The sequence below is a fragment of the Chanodichthys erythropterus genome, chromosome 9 (assembly GCF_024489055.1).
Source record: "Chanodichthys erythropterus isolate Z2021 chromosome 9, ASM2448905v1, whole genome shotgun sequence".
Lineage (NCBI taxonomy): Eukaryota > Metazoa > Chordata > Actinopteri > Cypriniformes > Xenocyprididae > Chanodichthys > Chanodichthys erythropterus.
The window spans coordinates 37176938-37183930 of record NC_090229.1 but is presented as its reverse complement, the minus strand read 5'-3'; the positions used below and the strand labels follow the sequence as shown (position 1 = coordinate 37183930).

Sequence of the window (6993 nt, the reverse complement as noted above, 5' to 3'; positions counted from 1 at the left end):
TGAGCTGGCTGAAAGAGTCCGCACAAGGTATCAAGGTGAGAGAGAAACCATCAGAGATTTCGCATTTACATATCGTGCTCTCTGCAGAAGATGGAAACCTTCCTTAACTGAAATTGAAATGGTGAAAATGATTCTCAAAAAAATAAAACCTTACCTCGCCAGCCAGCTACGTAGTCGGGTGAGCACCGTGGAAGGACTGGTAAAACTGGGACATCAGATAGAGAAAGACCACGAGCAGCAACTGCAGTATGAAGGATGCATGACCAGAAAACCACCACAAGAAGCAATTCAAAAACCCCTCACCAATAAAACAACTGTTCAGCCTCAAGTACAATGCTGGAGATGCAAGGGACTTCACTCACCTGGTTGTTGTCCACTTTATTCTAACGTTAACCCATCAAATCAACCTGCAAAACCACAACATCCTTTCACCAGTCAACGGCCATTTCATTCCCGTAAGTCTGGAAGTCAAGCAATGAATAATTCGGTGACTGCTACAACAAATAAAATGTTGTCCACTTCCAAGAAACCTACCTCTAAGCCAAAACCTGTTACTTCTCCAGTCATCCCTCAACAACTGGTTGTTCCAGTCCGCATTGGTGGTTGGTCTGGAAAGGCCATAGTAGACACAGGGGCCAGCTACACCATGATCCATGAAAGTCTGTGGCAAAAGTTTTCTCCGCAAGAGAGCCTCCAACCTTGGTCTCTTGGTCCATTGTATTTAGCTAATGGTGAAGCAGAGATTCCCTTGGGGTGGTTTCAATTACCAATTCATATACACAACAAAACTTTCACCTTACCTGTTGCTGTCCTTTCCCCGAAGGCTCTTGCCTATGCTGTAGTTCTGGGACTGGATTTCATCTTCTTCAGTGGCCTGCAAATCAATGTAATTGATCAAAAATATTCATTTAAGTCCACACCACAAGAAGATTATCCCTTTCAACCAGGAAATGCCAGTGTTCCTGATATAAATCCTCAACGCCAAAAGACAGGACATGTAAAGATGTTTAACCAAAGCCTCACCCTGTTAAGTTCTATCCCTCCACCACAACCTGTATGCCGATCCTCACCACTTGACAGTACAGATGTACAAACTTTAATTGACAGTGCTGTGAGTGAAGCTCACATACCTTTTACTGACAAAAAATACCTTGAGAGGAATCCTGGAGTCCAACCCTCAAACATGTTCTCTTCAACCAGGTCGTACAGATGTCCTCCAACACACTATTTATACCCAGCACACAGTGCCCATTAAACCGAGACCTTACCGCATGTCCCCTGGTAAGCAAGCAGTGGTACAAGAGCAACTTGTGGAGATGTTGAATGCAGGAATTGTGGAACCCTCACACTCTGGCTGGGCCTCTCCTGTGGTCCTTGTTCCAAAGAAAGATGGTAGCCTTAGATTCTGTGTTAACTACCGTAAGCTCAATGCTATGACAGAGAATGATGCTTACCCACTTCCCAACATCACTGAAATCCTTGAATCTCTCTCTGGAGCAGCCATCTTTTCAACAATTGATCTCAACAGCGGCTATTGGCAGGTGGCCATGGACCCCCAGAGTAAGCCAAAGACAGCATTCATCACTCCATCCGGTCTCTTCCACTTTAATGTCATGCCCTTTGGGTTGAAAAATGCACCTGCAACATTTCAACGTTTAATGGAGACTGTACTGGGAGAGCTACGTGGAAACATTTGTTTCGTCTACATTGACGATATTATCATATATTCACCCTCTGTAGCTCATCATTTCAACGACCTCCAAACTGTTCTCCATAGACTGCAAGAAGCAGGTTTGACCATCAACCTTAAAAAGAGCAAGTTCTGCCTTAAAGAACTTACATTCTTGGGACATATTGTTAGTGTCAATGGTATCACTGCAGATTCATCCAAAGTGGAAGCTATCAGATCTTACCCTGTGCCACGAAACATCAAAGAGGTCCAGCGCTTTCTTGGATTAGCGGGATGGTATCACCATTTTGTCCCCGACTTCTCCAAAATCGCAGAACCCATCAATGCACTGAAAAAGAAAGGACATTCTTTTCATTGGTCACCTCAATGCCAGGAAGCTTTTGAAAAATTGAAGACTCATCTCACATCACCTCCTATTCTGGGCCATCCAAATCTCCAACTTCCTTTCATGGTTTATACCGATGCCAGCGATACCGGACTCGGTGCTGTTTTAACACAATGGAAAAACCAAGGTCTGGAGAAAGTCATTGCATACGCAAGCCGCACCCTTAACAAAGCTGAATCCAACTATTCTGCTACTGAGAAAGTGCCTAGCAGTCGTATGGGCACTTGAAAAATGGCAGCATTACCTGGAGCACAAGATGTTCACTGTTGTCACCGACCATACTGCGCTACAGTGGGTCATGGGTTCCCCGAAAACCACCAGCCGTCTCATTAGATGGGCCCTACGATTGCAAAGGTTTGATTTCATCATTGAATACCGAAAAGGCAAACTGAATGTAGTCAATTTGGGAGGAACAACACAAAGATTCTGGAATTATCAAGGTGTTTAAAGCATTGGCAGAGAACAACCACAACTTGAAGGACAAATATGAGGTTAGAGAGGACCAACTGTATCATAGGACCCACCTGTCAGATGGCCAAGTCCACTACAGAGTGTACCTGCCTCGCAGTCTCATACCAGCTGTCCTTAAATACTACCATTCCCATCCTTTAAGTGGCCATGCAGGTATATATAAAACCTACAAACGTCTGCACGATGTTGCTTTCTGGCCAGGGATGTGGACTGATATCAAACATTATGTTAAGTGTTGTACCAAATGTCAAACACTGAAAAGTGAAAACCAAAAACCGGCTGGCAAACTACAACCCGTTTCTGTGTCACAACCCAACAAGATGGTGGGAGTCGACATCATGGGGCCCTTGCCAAGCAGCACACAACGTCAAGAGTACCTTTTGGTTTTTGTCGACTATTTATCTCGCTGGGTTGAGTTCTTCCCCATGCGCAACGCTAATGCTCCAACCATAGCGAAAATTCTCAGGACTGAAATCCTCACCCGGTGGGGCGTTCCAGACTTCATCTTGTCTGACCGTGGCACCCAATTTGTTTCCTCCATATTCAAAGAGCTGTGTGCAAAATGGAACATCACTCAAAAACTAATGACAGCATATCATCCACAAACAAATATGACTGAGAGAGTTAACCGAACACTGAAATGCATGATTGCCTCATATGTGGATGACAACCACAAGAAGTGGGATCAGTATTTACCTGAACTCCGTTTTGCCATGAACTCAGCAGTACAGGAGAGCATTGGGATGTCCCCAGCAGAACTTCAACTTGGAAGGAAACTGCACGGTCCCATGGATAAATTACTCCAGGGTAAATGTCTTTCACCATCCACTCCATCCTATGATGTTGTCCACCATCTTGCACAGCTGAGGTTGAAAGCAGATGAGTGCTGTAAAGAAGCCCAAAAAAGACAGCTCAGAAGTTACAATAAAACCCGGAGAGAAGCCTCATTTGAGGAAAAAAGTCGTGTCTGGTTAAGAAATTTTCCCCAGTCCAGTGCTCAACACAACTTTACTGCAAAACTAGCCCCAAAGTGGAAAGGACCTTACCGGGTATTAAAACGGTTAGGCCCACTGAATTACCAGATAGCACTGGAGGAAACCGGAGAGGACGTCTGTACAGCTCACATATGTAACCTTAAACCATGCTACCCAACCTCAGAAGAGTTTGAGTCCCAGGAAAGGGAAAAACTTAGACAGTTATTCCAGCAAAGCTCAGATGATGAAGAATTCTTGGGCTTCAAAAAAAAAAAAAAAAAAAAACCCACCTGTTTGTTTGTTTCATCAACCATGGGTTGTTTTTTCCTGGGGGGGAGAGTGTGACGGTGCGGAAGTCCACGAGCCTTCCAGCATCCGTGCCCATATTTGGGAAAAAAAAAAAAATTAAGAGAAAACTTAAAGGACATCAACTTGTAGACAGGATGTGAAGTATTCGAGAGAGGAAACAGAATTGACTTACCTGGTGAAGCAGCTCCAGCTCCTCCTTGACGCGCATCGCAGCATCTGCCATGGCTAAACTGGAGTGAGACCAAGAGGTTTATTGCTAATACTGGCTACGGAGCAAGATCGTGTTGTTTCCCTGCAGAAGAGTGCAGAATAATTCGCACCAGCTCTTCTGAGACGACGCGACTCGCATCTGCCGTGGCGAACGAGTCGAGTGAACAAAGCAAGGCCTTACTCCTAACAATAGCTGCAGACCTGTGCCGTTGTCCTGCAGAAGAGAGTGTTCAGGTATCCATCTCCATGCACGTCCTCTGAAAACGCTCAACTCTCTCGAAGGCCTCACCACAAAGAACAACCCGCACGCGCACACACACACTCACCAAAATATACACACACACACATACTATACAGAGTCCCGCATTCACATCTTTACTTTCGTTATCGCCTGTTGGCATATTGTTGTTTTTTTTTATGAACTTGAACTGTTGGGTTTATTTAATCCATTATTTGCTTCGCTTAGTTTCGCTTAGTTTTTTTATTTTTTGTGTGGCTCATTTTGGAGTTATAAGGTGGAGAAAAACTGGACACCTGGAACGGTGAAACTGCGCTACTAATACCCAGGACGTAAATATATGGAATTTTTTTTTTTTTTCTCTTGCTGTTATTATTTTGGTTGAATGTGATCTTTGTGGTATAATTGCATTGCAATTTCTTTATTGTTTGACCAAAAAAAATATATATATACATTCACTTGAACTGCATACCTGTTTGTCTCATGATTTGAAGTTTTTTTTTTTGTCATGTAACTGGTATATTTTATACCTGGCGCCCGAACATTATTTGGTTAAAACCAAAAAATTTAAAAGATTAATTTGGATGGGCTGCCACCGTTACAACTTCGACACAACAAACACCAAAACTCAGTGTCTAGTTTTTGCACGTGCTTATATACTGTTTTCAAAACTTCAGAACAATAACATAATACAAAACTGAATAAGACAGAAATATGCTGCATTTCTACAGTAATATTGTAATATTGTTTTTAGATTCAGAAATATATTCTGAATCTAAAACATCAAACACCATCAAAGCAATTAGATGAAACTGATCACCTTCACAAGCGTTATCTTTCAATTTCATGATCATCCATTCAAAGGGAACAATTTTATACTGTAATGTAAACATTGTAACATTGTGTAAAGATCACAAAATATTACTGAGATGAAGAAAACCTTTTTTCTTTTCTTTTTTTAACAAGTAAAAGTCGATCGGGTTCATATTGACCCCAATGCACAAATGCGGTTTAAAGGGTGTGCAGACTTATGCATTTGGGGTATTTTACATTTTTATTCATATCTTTTTTTTAGTGTCACTTTGTTTCATTTTTAACATCACAAAAATGATAAACCAAACAGCTGTGGTAACATGGGTGTGTAGACTCTTTATTTAACTGTAGACACACAAAACCCGAATACATCAATATACATTTACATTATTTACTGATGAGACATGAAGTTTTAGTTTGAAAAGCATATCTGAAGCCCTCTGCTCAGTGCAATGGATCGATGAAGGTGTTAAAGTTGTACTGTGATGAATACCTCAACTATTACAGTCAAGCAGATGGATGAAAATATTCAGTCTGAAGACTGCTATAGTTACACAACACTATAATATGATGTTAGTAGATGCATGTGATCATATATGATCAGCTGAGCACAAGCCAAAGCAGAATGAATTTTTTTTTTTCCACCACACAAAATAAAGCACACAACTCCACCACCTTCATGTCTGAAGCCAGCAGATCTTCATCTCTTGACTCAGACGGCACAAAACTGAAAATGTGCTGTGGCTGCTGGGAAAATAAGATTTGGGTGGAAAGAAATCTTCACTTTTCAATTACAAGTTTTGGATACAGCTTAAAAATAGACATAAAAATAAAAACTTCTGAAAGCAGTGTTTACTCAGGCTGCTGTTTCATACAACTGCAGCTTTAAAATAAAAAGCACTTTTCAATAGAAATATTAAATTCATGGTGTCATAGACTAAATCATTTAGGAGATTTTCCTTGGTTTATTCAGGTAGATTCCATTAAAGAAATCTGGAATCTACCTAAACTGCACAAAGTGAGTCGATTCCCAGGAGAATGGCTGCTGTGATCAAAAGCAAGGGAGAACCAACAAAATAGTTAATAATCGCTAGTAAAAATAATAGCAGATTACATAATTAGTGCATGCTTTATTTCCTGTGAGCTTTTCAGGGTTTTTTTAATGCCTTTATTGCCTAATACAATAAAACCTACATTTAAAGTGTTAGATCACCCAAAAATTAAAATTCTGTCATTAATTACTCACCCTCATGCCGTTCCAATCCCATAAGACCTTCGTTCACCTTCTGAACACAAATTAAGATATTTTAGTTGAAATCTGATGACTCCGTGAGGCCTGCATAGGGAGCAATGACATTTCCTCTCTCAAGATCCATTAATGTACTAAAAACATATTTAAATCAGTTAATGTGAGTACAGTGGTTCAATATTAATATTATAAAGCGACAAGAATATTTTTGGTGCACCAAAAAATATAAATAAATAACGACTTATATAGTGATGGCCGATTTCAAAACACTGCTTCAGGAAGATTCGGAGAGTTATGAATCAACGTTATGAATCAGCGTGTCGAATTATGATTCGGATCACGTGTCAAACCACCAAACTGCTCTGAACCGCTGATTCGACACAAATCATTCATAATGCTCAGAAGCTTCATTAATATTAATATACTTATTAATACTGAACCACTGTACTCACATGAACTGATTTAAATATGTTTTTAGTACATTAATGGATCTTGAGAGAGGAAATGTCATTGCTGGCTATGCTGGCCTTACTGAGCCATTGGATTTCATCAAAAATATCTTAATTTGTGTTCTGAAGATGAACGAAGGTCGTACGGGTGTAGAACGGCGTGAGGGTGAGTAATTAATGACATTATTTTCATTTTTGGGTGAAC

The 6993-nt window shown here is 40.7% G+C and overlaps 2 long non-coding RNA genes across 2 annotated transcripts; both read right to left on the bottom strand.

Annotated features, from left to right (window-relative positions):
- Window positions 1-833: 833 nt before the first annotated feature.
- On the bottom strand, window positions 834-2178 carry LOC137026679 (uncharacterized). The gene is made up of 4 exons (XR_010895905.1): window positions 2101-2178; window positions 1914-2018; window positions 1732-1805; window positions 834-1638 (listed from the first exon to the last, which is right to left on the bottom strand). It is a non-coding gene; the product is annotated as an uncharacterized lncRNA (long non-coding RNA).
- A 500-nt stretch (window positions 2179-2678) lies between these two features.
- On the bottom strand, window positions 2679-3690 carry LOC137026680 (uncharacterized). Its single transcript, XR_010895906.1, has 3 exons — window positions 3593-3690; window positions 3243-3432; window positions 2679-3097 (listed from the first exon to the last, which is right to left on the bottom strand). It is a non-coding gene; the product is annotated as an uncharacterized lncRNA (long non-coding RNA).
- Between the last annotated feature and the right edge of the window lie 3303 nt (window positions 3691-6993).